Here is a 25,778-nt window from a genome sequence, read left to right as displayed (position 1 = left end):
GTCCGGTACTCTATTAAAAGGAGGCCTTAATATCCCTTAGTTTCCGCTAGGACCCCGCTGCCACGGGAGGGTAGGACAAAAGATGTCATGCAAGTTCTTTTCCGTAAGCACGTATGACTATATTCGGAATACATGCCTACATTACATTGATGAATTGGAGCTAGTTCTGTGTCACCCTAGGTTATGACTGTTACATGATGAACCGCATCCTGCATAATTCTCTATCACCGATCCATTGCCTACAAGTTTTCCATATATTGTTCTTCGCTTATTTACTTTTCCGTTGCTATTGTTATCATCACTACAAAATACCAAAAACATTACTTTTGCTACTGTTACTTTTGTTATCGTTACCACTACTATCATATTACTTTGCTACTAAATACTTTGCTGCAGATATTAAGTTTCTAGGTGTGGTTGAATTGACAACTCAGCTGCTAATACTTGAGAGTATTCTTTGGCTCCCCTTGTGTCAAATCAATAAATTTGGGTTAAATACCCTACCCTCGAAAATTGTTGTGATCCCCTATACTTGTGGGTTATCAACAAGCGTCATGCTAAATGGAGTGAATTTATTAAGTCTTTTCCTTATGTCATCAAGTACATTAAAGGTAAAGAAAACATTATGGCGGATGCCCTTTCTCGCATATGCATGCTTGTTACTCAACTTGAATTGGATGTCATTGGTTTTGAGCATATCAAAGACTTGTATGAGCATGATCCTACTTTTGCTACTCCTTATGCCAAGTGTTTGTCGCACACCTCTTGGGAATGCTATTACATCAAAGACGGATATCTTATGAGAGCCAACAAACTTTGCATCCTCGAGTCTTCTCTTCGTTTGTTGCTTTTGCAGGAATCTCATGGAGGAGGCTTAATGGGACATTTTGGACGCGACAAGACGTTCACCACGCTCTCGAAGAACTACTTTTGGCCCAAGATGTTTCGTGACGTCGGTCGCTTCACCAAACGATGCTATACATGTTGCAAAGCTCAGTCAAAAGCTCAATCCCATGGCCTTTATATGCCTCTACCAATTCCATATCAACCATGGGAAGACATTAGCATGGAATTTGTACTTCGTTTGCCTAGGACTAGAAATGGGAAGGATTCGGTATTTGTCGTTGTGGACCGTTTCTCAAAAATGGCACATTTCATTCCTTGCAACAAGATAGACAATGCTTCACATGTTGCTACTCTCTTTTGTAGGTAAATATTGCGTCTACACGGAGTGCCAAAGACGATCGTCTCGGACCACGACGTCAAGTTCGTTAGCTACTTTTGGAAGACCCTATGTGCCAAGCTTGGAATCAAGCTACTTTTCTCCACGGCGTATCATCCACAAACCGATGGCCACACGGAAGTTACCAACCATACACTCTCCGCTCTACTTCGAGTACTCATCAAGAAGAACATCAAGGAGTGGGAGGAGTGCCTACCTATCGCCGAGTTCGCCTACAACCGAGCGAGACACTCAACAACTGGCAAGTCCCCCTTAGAGGTCGTCTATGGCTTCAACCCTTTGTCACCATTGGACATTATCCCTCTACCACTCCAAGAGCGCATCAATTTGGACGCTAGTGCAAGAGCGACACATCTCAAGAAGGTGCATGAAGATACAAGGAACACCATCGAGCGCCAAGTTCAACGCCTTGCGTCCAAGCTCAACTTCAACAAGCACCCTATGGTCTTCAACATTGGTGATCTCGTGTAGATACACCTTTGCAAGGACCGTTTTCCACAAGAACGCAAGTCCAAGCTTCGACCCCGAGCGGATGGACCCTTCAAGGTGCTCGCATGATACAACGACAACACTTACAAGATCGACCTCCCACGCGACAAGTACAATGTGAGCGACATCTTCAACGTCAAAGATCTCTCTCCCTTCCATGGTGATGAACAATTTGATCTGAGGACGGATCTTCCCCAAGGGAGGGGAGATGATGCGGAGCATCCCAAGGCCATCCCCATGGACCCAACTACATCTCCTACGACACCTCTTGGACCCATGACACGAGCACGTGCAAGAGCTCTTGAAACCGAGGTGACATCTCTCCTCTCACATTTCCACTTTGGTGCACATGAGACATGGCTACTACCTCATATGGACACTTTGTGCATGCTCAGGTATCATGGAGAAGCTAAGGAGCAAGGAGAAGAGGAAGAGGAAGATGGATGTGACGACGGAGAAGAAGAAGTGATGAAGAAGAAGCTACAGGCTCCGGACGACCGGCCAGGACCGAACGTCCGACGACCTCCAGGCTCCGGACGTCCGACACTTCCACACCCGAGCCAAAATGACGGACTTCCGAAGCTCCACGGTCGACCGACCCGACCGGACATCCGACCGAAGACCACCCGAGCCGAATCTACGGATGTCCGACAGGCACCGGACGTCCGGACCCTCGCGAGCCTCCGGACGACCGGTGACTCCCGGACGTCCGACGCATGTGCGCTATTTCGTGTTGGGCCGCAGCCCATGTACCCCTTCGCCCCCCCCCCCTCTTTTGCACTAAGACTATATATACTCCACCTCGTCCAACTTTCTAGGGTTAGCATTGGTTTAGCTCATTTGAGAGATAGAGCATTGCTCATCCACATCGGATCTACTCCTCGAGAGAGACTGTGGCCTCTTCGGAGAAGATCCCTTTGGATTCAAGACCTCCTCACGGAGAAGACCGGCTACCCTTGTATCGTCCCTAGTTGATCGTGTACCGTGTGAACTCTTATGTATCCGAGGATCTAGCACATGTGTGACTAGCTTGTGTTGGTTTAGTGTTTCTCCTGTGTTTTCCTTTATGTCCCCCTCGTTTTTCCCCGTGTGTTCTTCATGTTCATCACGGGATCCGCTCCTATCATGAAAGATAGGCCCCTAGGGTTCCTACCCTCCATCACACAGCGGCGTCACCGATCTACCACAAGTACGTCGCGGCGCCCGCGGTCGTCGTCTCCGTCGACTACCGTCTCGCGCTCGAGGACCACCTCCCGGCCACGTGCAACAACACCTTCACAGCCCTCAAGGCGGTCGTTGACGCCTGCCGCCCAGACGACGCCGAGCCCTGGCTTGCCGCGCATGGCGACGCCTCCCGCATCGTCCTCGCCGGTGACGGCGCCGGCGCCAACATGGCGCACAACACGGCGATAAGGCTGCGGAAGGAAGGCATCGGGGGCTACGGCGACAAGGTCAGCGGCGTGGCGCTCTTGCATTCCTACTTCTGGGGGACTGAACCGGTGGGCGGCGAGTTCTCGGACACCGCCTTCTACTACCCCGGTGACATGGAGCGCGTGTGGGATGTGGCCTGCAGCGGCGAGTTCGGCCGTGATCACCCGTACATCAACCCGGCAGTGTCGCCACAGGAGTGGTGCCAGCTCGGGTCCGGTCGCGTGCTGGTCACCATGGTGGAGTTGTGCTGGTTTGTGGAGAGGGCGCGCGTGTACGCGGAGGGGATAAAGGCGTGTGGGTGGGCCGGTGAGCTCGAGTTCTACGAGACCAGGGCAAGAAGCACACCTACTTCCTGTTCCGTCCCGACTGCAATGATGCCGCCAAGGAGCTCGCCGTCGTGGCCGACTTCGTCAGGCACTGCTGAGTCTGCTTCGCTTGCTCATCCGGTGGGTGATTCAGTAATAAAGGAAACACGCAATTTTTAAAACGGTGATTGGTAACACTTGTGAGTTGTCAGATATTTGCTCCTCTGAATCAGTTGTAGTTGCAACTTCATTTGAAATATTTTGTTGGGTTATATAAACATAATGCATATAAAATTTCACATGTAGAGAATAGATAGCATAACGATTAAAGTTTAGTTCACTTGCAATGTAAATTGATAACAAAAGTCAATTTGATGATGTATACGTATAGAGCGATTGTCCAACTCAAAATCTGTTACAAATTAAGATCCACTTGGCACACTTCAAAAAATTCTCACATAATATCGGGAATGTTGTTGTTAGCTTCATTCGCACGGTATTTGAGCAAGTATAATAAAAATATATTCCTTAACTCATACCCGTTCTACACAAGTAATATATGTAGTTAGCAAAAATACTTCACATCGAAAGTCTTAAAATGTGTAACTGAAAATATTCAGCGTGCAAACCATACGAGTCGATTCTTTACCGTTTTGTCAGAACATAAAATAAAAAGAAAATAACCATACACATCCCAATAATTTTCTAAATTAATATTATCTTGAATATAGTGATAAAAATGCTTATTTGTGCATGTTATGATAAAGAAATATATAAATTTATTACCTGCCTATGCTCGTTGGAATACCAGGCAGGAATAAATGTTGTCAGCTAGATATATTGGAATTCCTACCGGGTTGCTTTATTTCAATAAATACCTGAGAGTTTTAACCACTGGCGGCTTTGATATATGTATAAGTTCCAGAATATATACATTATGTGGATGTTTGTCAATGACATACAAGATGTCTTCGCGTTGCTACAGACAAAATGCAAGTAAATGGATCAACCCGGTTATCTAACGACATGTCTAATGTATACCACATTTATCAATTTGTTTAGTATATACTATGGAAAATGCTTACCATCAGCTAGCCGGCTGATAACAATATGCGCGTCCGTCGCCTTGTGGTCGTCGGATCTATCTTGATTGAATGGTTTGGGGTGCAATCTGGTTTTGCAACTGAGTCGTTGTTGCAATTTTCCCCACCACAATAACTAATCTATTGCAGGATCTGGATCTTACGTGAATCCTTGACCACCACCATGTCTTTGTTATCATTTCATCCCGAGGCATCAGCAGCACAACGGGGTGGTCTCGGTTTGCCGTGAGCCAGCGGCCCGGCGCGGTCGCCGTTGTGGTGCGTCGTTGCAACCGGAGGTTGGGCGCGGTCGCTGCCGTGGTGCTTGCTAGCCGCCTCCACCACGCCCGTCAGCCGTGCGCAGTGCACCCACCTCGTCAGGTAGGAGGATGGAGGCGAGGGGAACTTGTCGGTGATCCAGCGCTCGGCAGCGGCGATGGGCTGCGCTGCTCCTCCCTCACCACCGTGACAGGAGCTCGTGGCAAACGACAGTGGTCTTTTGTTGCAATATTCTCCCTATTGCAAAAAAGATTTTGCAACATTTGTGATGTTGCAAAACTTTCTTCAGTGACACATGTATAAAGGTAAAAGATCTTTTTGCAACATTACTCTGTTGCAGAAAAATTTCTGCAGCAATACCTCTGTTGCAAAAAATTCCGCAACATGAACTATGTTCCAAATGTCCGAGCGCAGCATCATCCTTGTTGCAAAGCTCACAACTGAATCTGACGGCTTCCCTCGTTGAATCATATGGCTCTCCATGCGACGGATCATTTAAAAAGGTAGGCCGGCCAACGCATAGCATTGCCTCGCCAGAATAATTTTTGTGCCAGCCAAATTCCACACGCGTCCTACATCCACATACAATGGCTGCAAGCCAGTTTTGCACAAGCAGAATACTTAGGTTAAACTTGATGAGCCTAGCATATGCAGATATGGCCTCAGAACACTAAGACCGAAACGTCGAGCGTGAATCATATAGTAGATATGATCAACATAGTGATGTTCACCATTGAAAACTACCCCATCTCACGTGATGATCGGACATGGTTTAGTTGATATGGATCACGTGATCACTTAGATGATTAATGGAATGTCTATCTAAGTGGAAGTTCTTAAGTAATATGATTAAATTGAACTTTAATTTATCATGAACTTAGTCATGATAGTATTTGCATATCTATGTTGTAGATTAATTGCTCGCGTATAGCTTCCCCGTTTTATTTTTGATATGTTCCTAGAGAAAACTAAGTTGAAAGATGTTAGTAGCAATGATGCGAACTAGCTCCGTGATCTGAGGATTATCCTCATTGTTGCACAGAAGAATTATGTCCTTGATGCATCACTATGTGACGGACTTATTGCAGGAGCAGAGGCATACGTTATGAATGTTTGGCAAGCTCGGTATGATGACCACTTGATAGTTTAGTGCGCCATGCTTTACGGCTTAGAACCGGGACTTCAAAAACTGTTTTGAATGCCACAGAGCATATAAGATGTTCCAAGAGCTGAAATTGATATTTTAGACTCATGTCCGAGTCGAGAGGTATGAGACCTATGACAAGTACTTTGCCTACAAAGATGGAGGAGAATAGCTCAACCAGTGAGCATGTGCTCAGAATGTCTGAGTACTACAATCGCTTGAATCAAGTGGGAGTTAATATTCTAGATAAGACAGTGATTGACAGAGTTCTCTAGTCACTATCACCAAGTTACTGGAACTTCGTGATGAACTATAATATGCAAGGGATGACGAAAACGATTCCCAAGCTCTTTGTGATGCTAAAATCAACGAAGGTAGAATTCAAGAAAGGGCATCAAGTGTTGATGGTTAACAAGACCACTAGTTTCAAGAAAAGGGGCAAAGGAAAAAAAAGGGAACTTCAAAGAATGGCAAGCAAGTTTCCACTCCCGTGAAGAAACCCAAAGCTAGACCCAAGCCTGAAACCGAGTGCTTCTACTACAAAGGAAATGGTCACTGGAAGTGGAACTGCCCTAGATACTTGGCGGATAAGAAGGATGGCAAAGTGAACAAAGGTATATTTGATATACATGTTATTGATGTGTACTTTACTAGTGTTTATAGCAACCACTCACTATTTGGTACTAGTTTAGTTGCTAAGAGTAGTAACTCAAAACGGGAGTTGCAAAATAAACAGAGACTAGTTAAGGGCGAGGTGATGATGTGAGTTGGAAGTGATTCCAAGGTTGATAAGATCACCATCGCACACTCCCTTTACCTTCGGGGTTAGTGTTGAACCTAAAATAAAAGTTATTTGGTGTTTGCATTGGGCATAAATATGATTGAATCATGTTTATTGCAATACGGTTATTCATTTAAGTCAAAGAATAATTGTTGTTCTATTTACATGAATAAAACCTTCTATGGTCATACACTCAATATAAATGGTTTACTGAATCTCGACCATAGTGATACACATATTCATAATATTGAAGCCAAAAGATGCAAAGTTAATAATGATAGTGCAACTTATATGTGGCACTGCCGTTTAGGTCATATTGGTGTAAAGCGCATGAAGAAACTCCATGCTGATGGACTTTTGAAATCACTTGATTATGAATCACTTGATGCTTGCGAACCATGCCTCATAGGCAAGATGACTAAGACTCCATTCTTCGGAACAATAGAGCGAGCCACTGACTTATTGAAAATAATACATACTGATGTATGCGGTCCGATGAGTGTTGAGGCTCGCGGTGGGTATCGCTATTTTCTGACCTTCACAGATGATTTGAGCAGATATTGGTATATCTACTTGATGAAACAAAAGTCTGAAACATTTGAAAAGTTCAAAGAATTTCAGAGTGAAGTGGAAAATCTTCGTAACAAGAAAATAAAATTTCTACGATCTGAAAGTGGAGGTGAATATTTGAGTTATGACTTTGGTCTTCATTTAAAACAGTGTGGAAAAGTTTCACGACTCACGCCACTTGGAACACCATAGCGTAATGGTGTGTCCGAACGTCGTAACCATACTATATTGGATATGGTGCGATCTATGATGTCTCTTACCGATTTAGCACTGTCATTTTTGGGTTATGCATTAGAGACAGTTGCATTCACGTTAAATAGGGCATCATCTAAAAATCCGTTGAGATGACACCGTATAAACTATGGTTTAGCAATAAACCTAAGCTATCGTTTCTTAAAGTTTGGGGTTGCGATGCTTATGTGAAAAAGTTTCAGCCTGATAAGCTCAAACCCAAATCGGAGAAGTGTGTCTTCATAGGATACCCAAAAGAAACTGTTGGGTACACCTTCTATCATAGATCCGAAGGCAAGATCTGTGTTGCTAAGAGTGGATCCTTTATAGAGAAGGAGTTTCTCTCAAAATAAGTGAATGGGAGGAAAGTAGAACTTGATGAGGTAATTGTACCTTCTCCTGAATTGGAAAGTAGTTCATCACAGAAATCAGTTACAGTGATGCCTACACTAATTAGTGAGGAAGTTAATGATGATGATCATGAAACTTCAGATCAAGTTACTACCAAACCTCATAGGTCAACCAGAGTACGTTCCACACCAGAGTGGTACAGTAATCCTGTTCTGGAGGTCTTGTTACTTGACCATGATGAACCTACGAACTATGAGTAAGCGATGATGAGTCCAGATTCCACGAAATGGCTTGAAGCCATGAAATCTAAGATGAGATCCATGTATTAGAACAAAGTATGGACTTTTATTGACTTGCCCGATGATCAGTGAGCCATTAAGAATAAATAGATTTTCAAGAGGAAGACAGATGCTGATAGTAGTATTACTATATAAAAAGCTTGAATTGTCGCAAAAGGTTTTCGACAAGTTCAAGATGTTGACTATGATGAGATTTTCTCACTCGTAGCGATGCTTAAGTCTGTTCGAATCATGTTAGCAATTGCCACATTTTATGAAATCTGGCAAATGGATGTCAAAAACTGCATTCCTTAATGGATAACTTAAAGAAGAGTTGTATATGGTACAACATGAAGGTTTTGTCAATTCTAAAGGTGCTAACAAAGTGTGCAAGCTCCAGCGATCCATCTATGGATCGGTGCAAGCATCTCGGAGTTGGAATATATGCTTTGATAATGTGATCAAAGCACATGGTTTTATACAGACTTGCGGTGAAGCATGTATTTACAAGAAAGTGAGTGGGAGCACTACAGCCTTTCTGATAAGTATATTTGAATGACATATTGTTGATCGGAAATGATGTAGAATTTTCTGGAAAGCATAAAGGAGTGTTTGAAATGAGTTTTTAAAATGAAAGACCTCAGTGAAGCTGCTTACATATTGGGCATCAAGATCTATAGAGATAGATCAAGACGCTTGATAAATTTTTCAATAAGTACATACCATGACAAGTTTTTGAAGTAGTTCAAAATGGAACAGTCAAAGAAGGAGTTCCTGCCCATGTTGCAAGGTGTGAAGTTGAGTAAAGACTCAAAACCCGACCACAGCAGAAAACAGAAAGAAAATGAAAAGTCATTCCCTATGCCTCAGTCCTAGGTTCTATAAAGTATGCTATGTTGTGTACCAGATCTATTTTATACCTTAGCATGATTTCGGCAAGGGAATACAATAGTGATCTAGGAGTAGTGTAACATCCCAAAATTCTAAATTTTGGAATGTTATAATAAATAGATAGATTTGATTGATTGTTTGATTGTGGTGTGGTTGCTTGAGTGAAATTTAGTGAAATTTGAAACTTTCTGGAAGTTAAATGAGAGAGAATAAAAGGACTTTCCCAAACTTTCATTTTTGCATTAATGATCTCCGCAAATTCAAATTCTTTTCAAATACAAAACCCTAGAGAGAAGATGACATGACTTCTTCCATTTAAATAAATGAAAAGGGTTTTTGAAAAGATTTGAATTTCCTTTGGAAATATTTTAAATTCAGAAAGTTTAAGCAATTCAATGATTTTCATGAGAGAAGATAAAATGACTTCTTCAAAACATATGAAATATGAGTTGGGAGTTTAAAAGGATCAAATTTGAAGTCCTTTTGGAAATTATTTTCAATTTGGAGTTATTTGGATTTTATTAAAAATATTTTTTTCCAAAAATAAAATATATGGAAAATAGGGTAAAATGATTCCCTACATTAGAAAATTGGAGAGAAATAAATTTGAAATCATTTTGGTATTTTTAAAATGATTTTTATTGGATTCTATTAGAGCAGTAGCACTATTTGATTTATTTGAATTTGTATGGATTTTATTTGATGCTTTGAAAACATTTCATATCATAGAAAATCTTTTTCTGAAAATTTCGATATATAATATGCCTATATATAGTTTTACTATTATTTTCGTTATTACGTTTTCCTTTTTGGTTTCTATTAAAAAAAGAAAACTGCACGTGCGCCTGGAACTAACTATCGCCCACGTGTGCAGCATAGTGTCATCGGGCGCCCCATCATTTTTTCTCTCCTACATGGGCCAGGCCCTGCTAGCCTTTTCTATATTTGACCGAATTTTGTTTTTTTGAAACTACAGCGCGCACGGCCAGGCCTAACTTTTAGCCCATGATCTTTTTTAAAATTTTCATCTACATACGTATATGTTTACTCCCACATTGCCTAGTCTTTGGTCCTTAAACATTTTTTCCACCTATAATATAGACCTATAGAGCCTTCAAAAATCATCCGATTCAGGTTAAATCAATATTTTGGTTTGACTAGATTCATTAAAAAATATTTTTTTCTTGTTCGACGGGACTTTTGGAAATTGTCTCCTCTCTCCGAAATCGTCTTTTCTCTTTTTCTTTGTTTTTTATTTTTATATTTCCATAGTTTATTATTTCTAGACTAGTACGATAGAATAATTAGATTATTAATTAATCTATATATTTATACATTAGACCTAGACTTTTTAGCCATAACTATTTTTCTTTCATAAAACAGCTTGGCCCTGATTTTTCAAATAACCATAATTTTTTACCCGTTCATCCAAATTAGATGAAACCAGCGCCTATAGTTTTGTCGTGTTTTCACCTATCCAGTAAACCTGTCACATCAACTTTTTGAAATTTTCAAATTTCGAAATTTGTTCACATTCATATTCAAACTTCTTTTGATCATAACTTGAGTTTTATAACTCCGATTTAATTGATTCTTTTTGCAAATCGAAGCTCTTGACCTAAGCTTTTTGATAAAGCCAAATTCACATAATTTTGGTACTGTTAGAAATTGTTTTATGTTGCAAGAGTTATTTGCTTGGTTTTGATCTTTTCCGAACTGTCTTCTTCGTTCTTCCCGATCTTTTGAGTGATTGCTTATGTGTGGTTACTATTGCTTGCTTACGCTACATTGATCGGAGTATGACGAGTAGAACTATCAGGAGTTATGTGTGCGAATCTTCTACATCAACAGTATGAGGCAAGTTCACACTTTGATCATATTTTTCATTACCCAGTTTTTATGCACTAGTTTCAACCCTCAAACATTGCATGAGTAAGATTGATAACATGTGGGTATTGGAAAGTAGTTGATGAGGTCGGAACCTATTGCCGTTTTATTATCAAACCCTGGGGAGTTACTTCTACGTTATGCTCATGGTGCTATGCTATGCTCGTAGACGTGGATTGGGTTTGAGTGAATCCATGACAGATGTGAGATTGTTAATTAATGGTTAACTTAAGGTGGCTACTTAAACACACATCTGGGTGGAATGGTTGGGGCGCCCTGGAGCACCCAGTGGTTTGTCCAGGCACCTGGAGAACCCAGTGCTTGCCCAAGGGGATCCCGGAGGACCCGTGTGATCACCCTATGGAATGCCACCCAGGATCAAAGGGATCATAAGATTATTCATGTTAGAAACTTCTGTGTGTAGCCACAAGTTATTATGGGCTCTAGCATAGTTGAGTATGTTGCATGACCTCTTTCAGTGGTGGGCTACCAGATGTAGGGGAAAGTAGGTGTAACTGTCCACCGAGAGTAAAGAGTTAATGTTTTTGAAAGACTGTGTCTCGGTCATCCGTTTTTCAAACACCATGTAGTGCGAGAAATCCAACGGAGGAGATCGAGTCTTGTGGGGAAAAGTGCACAAACATCTGCAGAGTGTACAAACTAATCATGATTAGCCGTGTCCCCGGTTATGGACATCTTGAGTATCTGGTTCTTGGATTATCATGTTGATATCATCACTTTACTTAATTAATTTGTTGGGTTGATAATTAGTTTTAACTGGGATTGAGATGTGGGTACCATTCTCAATGTTTCAACTACCATGATAGTTAAATAAAATGTATTCCTTTGTTGTAGGAAAAAATTGGCTTTATGCAAAAACTAAACTTAGAGCTTTCCACCAGCCAAATATGCATGTAGTGATAGCTATTATTCATCATGATCCTATGGTGTGAATTTTCCAGTACATTCAATGTACTGACCCTTTGTGGCTGCAACATCTCATGTTGCAGGAATCTTATGACGAGTAAGTGATACGTTAGGGTTATGATTTCTACACTCAACTTTGCCGTTGGTGTTGATGGAAATCCACAACCTTGTTGTTACTTTTGCTATATGGATTGAGGTAATAGTATTTACGTTACTTTATACATGTGATTTACCTTTGTTATAAATCCTCGAGTAATGTGTGTGTCAGCATACCGATCCAGGGATGACACTTAAGCACAGAGACTTGATCCATTCGGGTCGGGTTGCTACAAGATGGTATCAGAGCACATATTAACTGTAGGACGTGACCCTAGAAACTGGCAAGCCCATAGGAAAGATTTTTTTCTAAAACTTCATTTTCAAAAAGATCTTTTACCTCTCTTCTCTTCTGAGCTTATTCAAATATTCCTTTTTGGTGAGGCCATACCCCTTTTCCGTTTTGACCACATGGAAATTTGACTGATGAGACCACAACAAGAAGTACAAGATATCGGACAACTAAGACCACTTCAGAATGAAGAGGATTTTACCATGCATTACAATAATGGAAACTACAATGGTTGAAGACTTCGAAGACTAGGAGAATTTGAAGGCTCTGAAGTATTTCCCGATTGGTATGACTAGGAAGGCTACCCTTATGGAACTTGTCAGACTATTGAAGTTGTCAATACCCGAGATCAAGGTGTATCGGAGAAAGACCGAAACATGGAGCATTAAAACTCAAAGTTTTTGTCAAGAAACCCTAAGGCAGGAGATATCAACTATGGAATGATAGCTCATGGCAATGACAAGGGAAGAAACACGGCTACCCATGATGTTATCGCCTGCTTATGCTATTGTCACCGTGCTGAGTTAAGCATGCATATGCATGGAAGGATTGGATGGTAGAAGGCTGATGGAGCATCTGTCGGCAAAGGATGCAGTTTTAACCTTAGCTGGTGTATCGCCAGGATCTGGAGTATTACATGAAGAAATTTTAGATGGACCTTCAGGAAGTCGTATTTGACAGGGAAGCATTTCATGAAGAACTCGGGACCCAGAAGCTGAAAGTAGCCAAGCTGGAGGAGCAAAACCTCGAGATACCGGAGATTCGTCAGGAACTGAAGGACAGTAGTACCATGGCTCATGCTAAGGATGTTGAAACCCAGAAGTTTGGAATGCAACTCCAGGAATATTAAAGGACGTCATGAGAGACTTCGCGTCAACAGAGATGATTTGGCAAAAGAACTTGAGAAGGACAAGCACGATCGGAAGAAGTCATCGGAGACATGAGCAAGACTTGAAGAGTTTGGCTACGTTGAAGATTTATTGACCTTTAGAAGACCAAACCCCTGTTATATACCTACATTAGATGCGACGTTTGTGAGTTGTCATTTGTTTGATGTTTTTCCGACAGCCACAAATAAAAATCTGTCTTTTCAAAACTATTGTTTGTATTGTGTGCATCCCTCTCTATCTCTCTTATCTCACCCCAAACACATGGACCCAATAGAGGATGAATGGAGATGAGCTTGTATTTTCTGAACCGATGAATCAATTGGAGAGAGACCGATGGATTCAGAACATGGAGGATCACATGGAGGAAAACCCTATAGCCAGAAAGTATATGACCCAGCATGCTCTTCAGTGCTTTGAAAGAGGCGCTGCTACTTGGTGGAGGATGTACCAAACCATCAATGGATGGCAAGGAGTAACCACTTGGAAAGAATTTAAGTTGACTCTGCTAAAGTCTCGGCTTGTGTCCCAGAAGATGAAGCCTTATGGAAATGATATGAGGAAGTCTTGTGCATGCAAGCTCTATGGAGAAATAGGACACAACCATAAAGAACACAAGGATGAATGCCCTAATTGTGAAGGAAGTAACCCAGCTGAAGAATGCCCAACTAGGCAGATTACTTGTTTCTTGTGTGAAGGGACTACCCACTATCCTGCTCAGTGTCACATTTACCCCATGGCACAAAGAACCATCCAGTAGAAGAAAGAAGTAATTAAAGGAGCCCTCATGGAAATTTTAGAAGAACCGGTGATGAAGGAAGATGTCGAGGACACACACAAAGGAAACATAATTAAACTCTACACCAAGTCTTGGTATTCATGTGGAGAAGAAGGACACATCTCCCAGAATTGTCTGAATGGGGATCTAGTAGAATTCCCGATAGAGGAAGTAGAGCATGACCCACTGGAAATAGAAGCCATGATTGGAACGAAAAAGTCCAGGAAGAGAAGTAGATTGGATTCCGGGAAAGACCTGAGTCATATCACCTGTTTCAGGTGCAAGGAGTCAGGTCACTACTTCAGCGGTTGCCAAAAAGGAAACCTCGGGACTTGTTAGAAGTAATATGTTTTCGTTGTAATGAAGCGGGGAACTTTGCCAGGGATTGTCCCAAGGAGAAGGAGACTTGTGATAATTAGTTGTGTCTGTGAGAAATATAGTAGTAGCAGTGGGAACATTTCTTTTATATTGAGGTGTTGAGTTGAGGCATGTAATGGAAATGCAGGAGATTGTAATAATTTGAGAATCAATAAAGTTAGCATAGTTGGTACTAATTTGGATTTTATGAGTTGTTACTCTATGAAGAAAGATTGTTGACCATTTTTGAGGATATGAGAAATATGGTCTATGGATGAATTTGTGCATCTCAAGGGTGGTAGTACCCTGTGAGGACTCTTGACCCCTGGAAAAGATAAAGATATTCCATGGAGTGGACTACGGACAAAATAAGTATGAGTTTTGTCTCGATATGTGGGATATCCCAAGAGTATGGAGAGAAGAAGTATTATTGGATATAAAGGAGGTAGAATGTTGGAAATATGGAGCAATTGTAACTCCATGATGAGTCTGAGTAATCACGTCTTAGTTTGGTACCAATAGAAGGAAGAAGGACAGTAAAATTGGATGGATTTAAGAATGCTAGGAAGCTGGATGTTGGAATAATGATTTGTTGCCCGATGGTGAGTTTAAGGTTTACAAGTGATGAGATGGGCCATAACCCACAGGCTTCAGGACCTGCCAAGAAGCAAGCACACTCTTGCTGAAGGAAAAACCCTGAAGAAGATACGATTTTATCGACAGACGATCTTATAGGAGTAAACACAAAACCTGAGAGTTATGAAGGAACGATAGATGTTTGTTTGGCTTGCGGAATCCATGGATTTATTCGAACTTGGTTCATCAACAAGAGAAATTCTGCAATGCCTATGAGGATGACCGAGTGTTAGAATGCGAGATTTGCTAAACCATATACAGGGTAATGATTTGGGTGCGGGATGGATTTATCACCATACCGACTTCCTCTTATTATTCGCCTTGCTGTATGGGATGGTAAATCTGAGTGACTTGCCTATAGTAGAGAGTCGACGATTAAAACCTTGTTGAAACCTTAGAATGGTATGACAATTTTTTCCCTTGTACTAGGCAATCGTTGCCACTCGTAGGATGTACGGTGAGAATGAAGCCCAGACCCATTTTCTACAGGAGAAACCATAAAGGATTGACCACCCTGAGATATCGATAGTTGTTTAGTATTGGCGCCAGACCTGTCAGATGAGAAAGCACTGTCTCGGAGGAACCTTACCAAGATGAAAGGGCAGAAGAATTTAGGAAAAGGTTAAGCCACTACGGGAAGAGCCCCGAGAAGGAATTATCCTACAAGATGAGAAAGCACTGCCAACAATGAGGATGGAGAATATGAGTTTTGATGGAACCGTAACAATGCTTCTAAGGGTGGTAGCACCCGAGACCTCAGAGACGATAGATGGATTTTGAGAAGACCCCCAAACCTAACCTGTTTCTTTCTAGCCTCTCCGAATCTCAAGGACGAGATTCATTTTAAGGGTGGTAGGTTTGTAACATCCCAAAATTCTAAATTTTGGAATGTTATAACAAATAGATAGATTTGATTGATTGTTTGATTGTGGTGTGGTTGCTTGAGTGAAATTTAGTGAAATTTGAAACTTTCTGAAAGTTAAATGAGAGGGAATAAAAGGACTTTCCCAAACTTTCATTTTTGCATTAATGATCTCCGTAAATTCAATTTCTTTTCAAATACAAAACCCTAGAGAGAAGATGGCATGACTTCTTCCATTTAAATAAATGAAAAGGGTTTTTGAAAAGATTTGAATTTCCTTTGGAAATATTTTAAATTCAGAAACTTTAAGCAACTCAATGATTTTCATGAGAGAAGATAAAATGACTTCTTCAAAACATATGAAATATGAGTTGGGAGTTTAAAAGGATCAAATTTAAAGTCCTTTTGGAAATTATTTTCATTTTGGGCTTATTTGGATTTTATTCAAATTATTTTTCTTCAAAAATAAAATATATGGAAAATAGGGTAAAATGATTCCCTACAATATAAAATTGGAGAGAAATAAATTTGAAATCATTTTGGTATTTTTAAAATGATTTTTATTGGATTCTATTAGAGCAGTAGCACTGTTTGATCTATTTGAATTTGTGTGGATTTTATTTGATGCTAGAAAAATGTTGAAGTCGTAGAAAAATCTTTTTCTGAAAATTGCGATATATAATATGCCTATATATAATTTTACTTTTATTTTTGTTATTCCGTTTTTCCTTTTCGGTTTCTATTAAAAAAAGAAAACTGTGCGTGCGCCTCAAACTAACTGTCGCCCACGTGCGCAGCATAGTGGCGTCGGGCACCCGATCATTTTTTTCTCTCCTACATGGGCCAGGCCCAGCCAACCTTTTTTTATTTGACCGAATTTTGTTTTTTAGAAAACTACAGCGCGCGCGGCCGGACCTAACTTTTAGCCCATGATTTTTAAAAAAAAAATCCATCTACATACATATATGTTTACTCCCACATTACCTAGCCTTTGGCCCTTAAACCTCTTTTTCACCTATAAATATAGACCCATAGAGCCTCCAAAAATCATCTGATTCGGGTTAAATCAATATTTTGGTTTGATTGGGTTCATTAAAAAAAATATTTTTTCCTCTTCGGCGGGACTTCCCGAAATTATCTCCTCTCTCCGAAATCGTCTTTTCTCTCTTTCTTTGTTTTTTTATTTTTGTACTTCCGTAGTTTATTATTTCTAGACAAGTACGATAGAATAATTAGATTATCAATTAGTCTATGTATTTATACATTAGACCTAGATTTTTTAGCCGTACCTATTTTTCTTTCGTAAAACAGTTTGGCCCTGATTTTTCAAATAGCCATTATTTTTTACCCGTTCATCCAAATTAGATGAAACCAGCGCCTATAGTTTTGTCATGTTTTCACCTATCCAGTGAACCTGTCACATCAACTTTTTGAAATTTTCAAATTTCAAAATTTGTTCAGATTCATATTCAAACTTCTTTTGATAATAACTTGAGTTTTATAACTCCGATTTAATTGATTCTTTTTACAAATCGAAGCTCTTGACCTAAACTTTCTGATAAGGCCAAATTCACATAATTTTGGTACTGTTAGAAATTGTTTTATGTTGCAAGAGTTATTTGCTTGGTTTTTATCTTTTCCAAACTATCTTCTTCGTTCTTCTCGATCTTTTGAGTGATTTCTTATGTGTGGTTACTATTGCTTGCTTACGCTAGATTGACCGGAGTATGACAAGTAGAGCTATCAAGAGTTATGAGTGCGAATCTTCTACATCAACAGTACGAGGCAAGTTCACACTTTGATCATATTTTTCATTACCCAGTTTTTATGCATTAGTTTCAACCCTCAAACATTGCATGAGTAGGATTGATAACATGTGGGTATTGGGAAGTAGTTGATGAGGTAGGGACCTATTGCCCTTTTATTATCAAGCCCTGGGGAGTTACTTCTATGTTATGCTCATGTTGCTATGCTATGCTTGTAGACGTGGATTGGGTTTGAGTGAAACCATGACAGATCTGAGATTGTTAATTAATGGTTAACTTAAGGTGGCTACTTAAACACACATCTGGGTGGAATGGTTGTGGCACCCTGGAGCACCCAATGGTTTGCCCGGGCACCTGGAGAACCCAGTGCTTGCCCAAGGGGATCCCGGAGGACCCGTGTGATCACCCTATGGAATGCCACCCAGGATCAAAGGGATCATAAGATTATTCATGCTAGAAACTTCCGTGTGCACACAAGCTATTATGGGTTCTAGCATAGTTGAGTATGTTGCATGACCTCCTTCAGTGGTGGGCTAGCAGATGTAGGGCAAAGTAGGTGTAACTGTCCACCCAGAGTAAAGAGTTAATGTTTCTGAAAGACTATGTCTCAGTCATCTGTTTCTCAAACACCATGTAGTGCGAGAAATCCAATGGAGGAGATCGAGTCTTGTGGGGAAAAGTGCGCAAACCTCTGCAGAGTGTACAAACTAATCATGATTAGCTGTGTCCCCGGTTATAGACATCTTGAGTATCTGGTTCTTGGATTATCATGTTGATATCATCACTTTACTTAATTAATTTGTTGGGTTGATATTTCCTTTTAATTGGGATTGAGATGGGGGTACCATTCTCAATGTTTCAACTACCATGATAGTTAAATAAAATATATTCCTTTGTTGTAGGGAAAAATTGGCTTTATGCAAAAACTAAACTTAGATCTTTCCACCAGCCAAATATGCATGTTGTGATAACTATTATCCTGTGGTGTGAATTTGCCAGTACATTCAATGTACTAACCCTTTGTGGCTGCAACGTCTCATGTTGCAGGAATCTTACGACAAGTGATACGTTAGGGTTACAATTTCTACACTCCACTTTGCCGTTGGTGTTGATGGGAATCCACAACCTTGTTGTTACTTCCACTATATGGATTGAGGTAATAGTATTTACATTAGTTTATACCTGTGATTTACCTCTGTTATAAATCCTCGAGTATTGTGTGTGTCAGCATACTGATCCAAGGATGACACTTAAGCACAGAGACTTGATCCATTCGGGTCAGGTCGCTACAAGTAGATCACTGGACAGCGGTCAAAATTATCCTTAGAGGACTAAGGATATATTTCTCAGTTATGGAGGTGATAAAAGAGTTCGTTGTAAAGAGTTACATTGATGCAAGCTTTTGACACCGATCTAGATGACTCTAAGTCTCGATCTAGATACATATTAAAAATGGGAGCGATTAGCTAGAGTAGCTCCGTGCAGAGCATTGTAGACATAGAAAATTTGCAAAATACATACGGCTCTGAATGTGGCAGACCCGTTGACTAAAGCTCTCTCACAAGCAAAACATGATCACTCTTTGGGTGTTAATCACAAAGCGATGTGAACTAGATTATTGACTCTAGTAAACCCTTTGGGTATTAGTCACTTGGACATGTGAACTAATCACATAAAGATGTGGACTATTGGTGTTAAATCACATGATGATGTGAACTAGATTATTGACTCTAGTGCAAGTGGGAGACTGAAGGAAATATGCCCTAGAGGCAATAATAAAGTTGTTATTTATATTTCCTTATATCATGATAATGTTTATTATTTATGCTAGAATTGTATTAACAGGAAACTTAGTACATGTGTGAATACAAAGACAAAACAGAGTGTCCCTAGTATGCCTCTACTTGACTATCTCGTTAATCAAAGATGGTTAATTTTCCTGACCATAGACATGTGTTGTCATTTGATGAACGGGATCACATCATTAGAGAATGATGTGATGGACAAGAACCATCCGTTAGCTTTGTTGGGGAACATAGTAATTTCAAAAAAAATCCTATGCACACGCAAGATCTATCATGGTGATGCATAGCAACAAGAGGGGAAGAGTGTTGTCCACGTACCCTCGTAGACCGTAAGCGAAAGCGTTATGACAACGCGGTTGATGTAGTCATACGTCTTCACGATCCGACCGATCCTAGTACCGAAAGTACGGTACCTCCGTGATCTGCACACGTTCAGCTCGGTGACGTCCCAAGAACTCACGATCCAGTAGAGCTTCGAGGGAGAGTTCCGTCTCTCTCCACTAAGGCCCACGAACTCCGGTTTTCTCCGAAATCACTCGGAACACTTCCGGCGTCCGAATATAGCCGTCCAATATATCAATCTTTATGTCTTGACCATTTCGAGACAACTCGTCATGTATGTGATCATATCCGGGACTCCGAACTACCTTCGGTACATCAAAATACATAAACAAATAATACCGATCATCACCGAATGTTAAGCGTGCGGACCCTACGGGTTCGAGAACTATGTAGACATGACTGAGACTCATCTTTGGTCAATAACCAATAGCGGAACCTGGATGCTCATATTGGTTCCTACATATTCTACGAAGATCTTTATCAGTCAAACCGCATAACAACATACGTTGTTCCCTTTGTCATCGGTATGTTACTTGCCCGGGATTCGATCATCGGTATCTCAATACCTAGTTCAATCTGGTTACCGGCAAGTCTCTTTACTCATTTCATAATGCATCATCCTGCAACTAACTCATTAGTCACGTTGCTTGCAAGGCTTATAGTGATGTGCATTACCGAGAGGGCCCAGAGATACCTCTCCGATACATGGAGTGACAAATCCTAATATCGATCTATGACAACTAAACAAACACCATCGGGGACACCTGTAGAGCATCTTTATAGTCGCCCGGTTACATTGTGACATTTGATAGCACACTAAGTGTTCCTCCGGTATTCGGGAGTTGCATGATCTCATAGTCATATGAACATGTATAAGTTATGGAGAAAGCAATAACAGTAAACTAAACGATCATCGTGCTAAGGTAACGGATGGGTCAAGTCAATCACATCATTCTCTAATGATGTGATCCTGTTAATCAAATGACAACTCATGTCTATGGTTAGGAAACATAACCATCATTGATTCAACGAGCTAGTCAAGTAGAGGCATACTAGTGACACTCTGTTTGTCTATGTATTCACACATGTACTAAGTTTCTGGATAATACAATTCTAGCATGAATAATAAACATTTATCATGATATGAGGAAATATAAATAACAACTTTATTATTGCCTCTAGGGAATATTTCCTTCAAGTTTAGCATAAATGATCGTTTAGTTTTATTGCTATTGCTTTCATCAAGACTTATACATGTTCCTATGACTATGAGATTATGCAACTCCCGAATATCGGAGGAACACCTTGTGTGCTATCAAACGTCACAATGTAACTAGGTGATTATAAAGATGCTCTACAGGTGTCTCCGATGGTGTTTGTTGAGTTGGCATAGATCGAGATTAGGATTTGTCACTCCGTGTATCGGAGAGGTATCTCTGGGCCCTCTCGGTAATGCACATCACTATAAGCCTTGAAAGAAATGTGACTAATGAGTTAGTTGTGATTTGTTGCATTACAGAATGAGTAAAGAGACTTGCCGATAACGAGATTGAACTAGGTATTGAGATACCGATGATCGAATCTCGGGCAAATAACATACCGATGACAAAGGGAACAATGTATGTTGTTATGCGGTTTGACCGATAAAGATCTTTGTAGAATATGTAGGAGCCAATATGAGCATCCAGGTTCCCCTATTGGTTATTGACCGGAGAAGTGTCTCAGTCATGTCTACATAGTTATCGAACCCGTAGGCTCTGCACGCTTAGCATTCGATGACGATCAGTATTATGAGTTTATGTGTTTTGATGTACCAAAGGTAGTTCGGAGTCCTGGATGTGATCACGGACATGACGAGGAGTCTCGAACTGGTCGAGACATAAAGATTGATATATTGGACGACTATATTCGGACACCAGAAATGTTCTAGAGAAGTTTCAGATAAAACCGAAGTGTCGGAGGGTTACCGGAACCCCCCCCCCCCCCAGGGGGGAACTAATGGGCCTCATGGGCCTTAGTGGAGACAGAGAGAGAGGGGCGGCTAGGGTAGGCCGCGCCCCCCTCCCCCTTGGGTCCGAATCGGACTAGGGAAGGGGGGCGGCACCCCCCCCCCTTTCCTTCTCCCTCTCCCCTTCCCCCTCTCTTCCTTGTTGGAAACCTACTAGGAATAGGATTCCTATTCCTAGTAGGAATCCTACTTGGGGCGCGCCCCTATAGGGTCGGGCGGCCTCCCTCTTGCTCCTTTATATACAGGGGCAGGGGGCACCCTAGAACACACAAGTTGACAGTTGACTTAGCCGTGTGCGGTGCCCCCCTCCACAGATTTCCACCTCAGTCATATCATTGTAGTGCTTAGGCGAAGCCCTGCGCCGGTAACTTAATCATCACCATCATCACGTTGTCATGCTGATGAAACTCTCCATCGGCCTCAGCTGGATCATGAGTACGAGGGACGTCACCGAGCTGAACGTGTGTAGATCGCGGAGGTGTCGTGCGTTCGGTACTTGATCGGTTGGATCGCGAAGACGTTCGACTACATCAACCGCGTTATTAACGCTTCCGCTTTTGGTCTACGAGGGTACATGGACACACTCTCCCCTCTCGTTGCTATGCATCACCTAGATGGATCTTCCGTGTGCGTAGGAATTTTTTTTAAAATTACTGTGTTCCCCAACACTCCCCTCCACTACCATCCCCACCCCGCACCAGCCTGCCCCTCCCATCTTCATGACGAATCTACACTATGCACTCTTGTGCCTCTGTCGATCATCAGACCGCAATACAGTCCCATGCCTCCCTCTCCCTCGACTATTTCCAACCTACTCACTCCCACGGCATGCCTCCCACTTCCCCTATGAGGCCACCATCTCCCTCATGGCTCAATAGTGTATGGAAGCTACATGAGTTTCAAACACATAATCAACTTATGTTATATTTCACTCTCTGTCTCTCTCCCTCTCTCCCCCACCCTCCTCTCTACCATCCTCCATCTCTTCTCGCTCCATCTCCCTCACTTCTCTCCCAGGCTTCCCCTTTTCCTCCTCTCCCACACTCAAACCTTCATAGCGGCTTGGCTTAATTTTTGCTCACTGCTAATCTTTGAGCAGCTAAGTATAGCATGGAAGCTTACAAAATAATGTTGGGGAACGTAGTAATTTCAAAAAAAAATCCTACGTACACACAGGATCATGGTGATGCATAGCAATGAGAGGGGAGAGTGTGTCCACGTACCCTCGTAGACCGAATGCGAAAGCGTTAGCACCACGCGGTTGATGTAGTCGTACGTCTTCACGATCCGACCGATCCAAGTACCGAACGCACGGCACCTCCGAGTTCTGCACACGTTCAACTCGATGATGTCCCGCGAGCTCCGATCCAGCAAAGCTTCACAGGAGAGTTTCGTCAACACGATGGCGTGGTGATGGTGATGATGATGCTACCGATGCAGGGCTTCGCCTAAGCACTGCTATGATATGATCGAGGTGGATTATGGTGGAGGGGGGCACCGCACACGGCTAAGAGATCAATGATCAATTGTTGTGTCTATGGGGTGCCCCCCTGCCCCCGTATATAAAGGAGCAAGGGGAGGAGGCGGCAGGTCAGGGAGAGGCGCGCCAAGAGGGGGAGTCCTACTCCCACTAGGAGTAGGACTCCTCCCTTTCCTAGTAGGAGTAGGAGAGGGGGAAGGAAAGGGAGAGCAGGAGAAGGAAAGAGGGGGCCGGCCCACCTTGCCCTAAACCAATTCGGTTTGGGCCATGGGGGGTGCGCCCCACACTTCCCTTGCTGCCCTCTATTTCCACTAAGGCCCATGTAGGCCCATTAAGCCCCCCGGAACTTTCCGGTGTCCGAACATAGTCGTCCAATATATCGATCTTTACGTCTCGACCATTTCGAGACTCCTCGTCATGTTCGTGATCATATCCGGGACTCCGAACTACCTTCGGTACATCAAAACACAAAAACTCATAATACCGATCATCACCGAGCTTTAAGCGTGCGGACCCTACGGGTTCGAGAACTATGTAGACATGACCGAGACACGTCTTTGGTCAATAACCAATAGAGTAACCTGGATGCTCATATTGGCTCCCACATATTCTACGAAGATCTTTATCGGTCAAACCGCATAACAACATACATTGTTCCCTTTGTCATCGGTATGTTACTTGCCCGAGATTCGATCGTCGGTATCTCAATACCTAGTTCAATCTCGTTACTGGCAAGTCTCTTTACTCGTTCCACAATACATCATGCCGCAACTAACTCATTAGTTACTATGATTGCAAGGCTTATAGTGATGTGCATTACCGAGTGGGCCCAAAGATACCTCTCCGACAATCGGAGTGACAAATCCTAATCTCGAAATATGCCAACACAACAAGTACCTTCGGAGACACCTGTAGAGCACCTTTATAATCACTCAGTTACGTTGTGACATTTGGTAGCACACATAGTGTTCCTCCGGTAAACGGGAGTTGCATAATCTCATAGTCATAGGAACATGTATAAGTCATGAAGAAAGCAATAGCAACATACTAAACGATCAAGTGCTAAGCTAACGAAATGGGTCAAGTCAATCACATCATTCTCCTAATGATGTGATCCTGTTAATCAAATGACAACTCATGTCTATGGCTAGGAAACATAACCATCTTTGATCAACGAGCTAGTCAAGTAGAGGAATACTAGTGACACTCTGTTTGTCTATGTATTCACACATGTATCATGTTTCCGGTTAATACAATTCTAGCATGAATAATAAATATTTATCATGATATAAGGAAATAAATAATAACTTTATTATTGCCTCTAGGGCATATTTCCTTCAGTCTCCCACTTGCACTAGATTCAATAATCTAGATTACACAGTAATGATTCTAACACCCATGGAGCATTGGTGATGATCATGTTTTGCTCGTGGAAGAGGCTTAGTCAACGGGTCTGCAACATTCAGATCCGTATGTATCTTGCAAATCTCTATGTCTCCCACCTGGACTTGACCCCGGATGCAGTTGAAGCGTCTCTTGATGTGCTTGGTTCCCTTGTGAAATCTGGATTCCTTTGCCAAGGCAATTGCACCAGTATTGTCACAAAAGATTTTCATTGGACCCGATGCACTAGGTATGACACCTAGATCGGATATGAACTCCTTCATCTAGACTCCTTCATTTGCTGCTTCCGAAGCAGCAATGTGCTCCACTTCACATGTAGATCCCGCCACGACGCTTTGTTTAGAACTGCTCCAACTGACAGCTCCACCGTTCAATATAAACACGTATCCGGTTTGCGATTTAGAATCGTCTAGATCAGTGTCAAAGCTTGCATCAATGTAACCATTCACGATGAGCTCTTTGTCACCTCCATAAATGAGAAACATATCCTTAGTCCTTTTCAGGTACTTCAGGATGTTCTTGACCGCTTGATCCACTCCTGGATTACTTTGGTACCTCCCTGCTAAACTAATAGCAAGGCACACATCAGGTCTGGTACACAGCATTGCATACATGATAGAGCCTATGGCTAAAGCATAGGGAACATCTTTCATTTTCTCTCTATCTTCTGCAGTGGTCGGGCATTGAGTCTTAGTCAACTTCACACCTTGTAACACAGGCAAGAACCCTTTCTTTGCCTGATCCATTTTGAACTTCTTCAAAACTTTGTCAAGGTATGTGCTTTGTGAAAGTCCAATTAAGCATCTCGATCTATCTCTATAGATCTTGATGCCCAATATGTAAGCAGCTTCACCGAGGTCTTTCATTGAAAAACTCTTATTCAAGTATCCTTTTATGCTATCCAGAAATTCTATATCATTTCCAATCAACAATATGTCATCCACATATAATATTAGAAATGCTACAGAGCTCCCACTCACTTTCTTGTAAATATAGGCTTCTCCAAAAGTCTGTATAAAACCATATGCTTTGATCACACTATCAAAACGTTTATTCCAACTCCGAGAGGCTTGCACCAGTCCATAAATGGATCGCTGGAGCTTGCACACTTTGTTAGCACATTTTGGATCGATAAAACCTTCAGGTTGCATCATATACAACTCTTCTTCTAGAAAT

The 25,778-nt window shown here is 41.7% G+C and overlaps 1 pseudogene; it reads left to right on the top strand.

Moving 5' to 3' along the window:
* The window catches only part of LOC123191805 (probable carboxylesterase 2), a 64,546-nt pseudogene extending 60,959 nt beyond the window's left edge, over nucleotides 1-3,587 (top strand).
* Nucleotides 3,588-25,778: the final 22,191 nt, after the last annotated feature.

This window comes from Triticum aestivum, chromosome 2A (assembly GCF_018294505.1).
Source record: "Triticum aestivum cultivar Chinese Spring chromosome 2A, IWGSC CS RefSeq v2.1, whole genome shotgun sequence".
NCBI classification, from domain to species: Eukaryota; Viridiplantae; Streptophyta; class Magnoliopsida; order Poales; family Poaceae; genus Triticum; species Triticum aestivum.
Note: the sequence above shows the minus strand (reverse complement) of the source record. Positions and strands in the feature narration are given on the sequence as shown.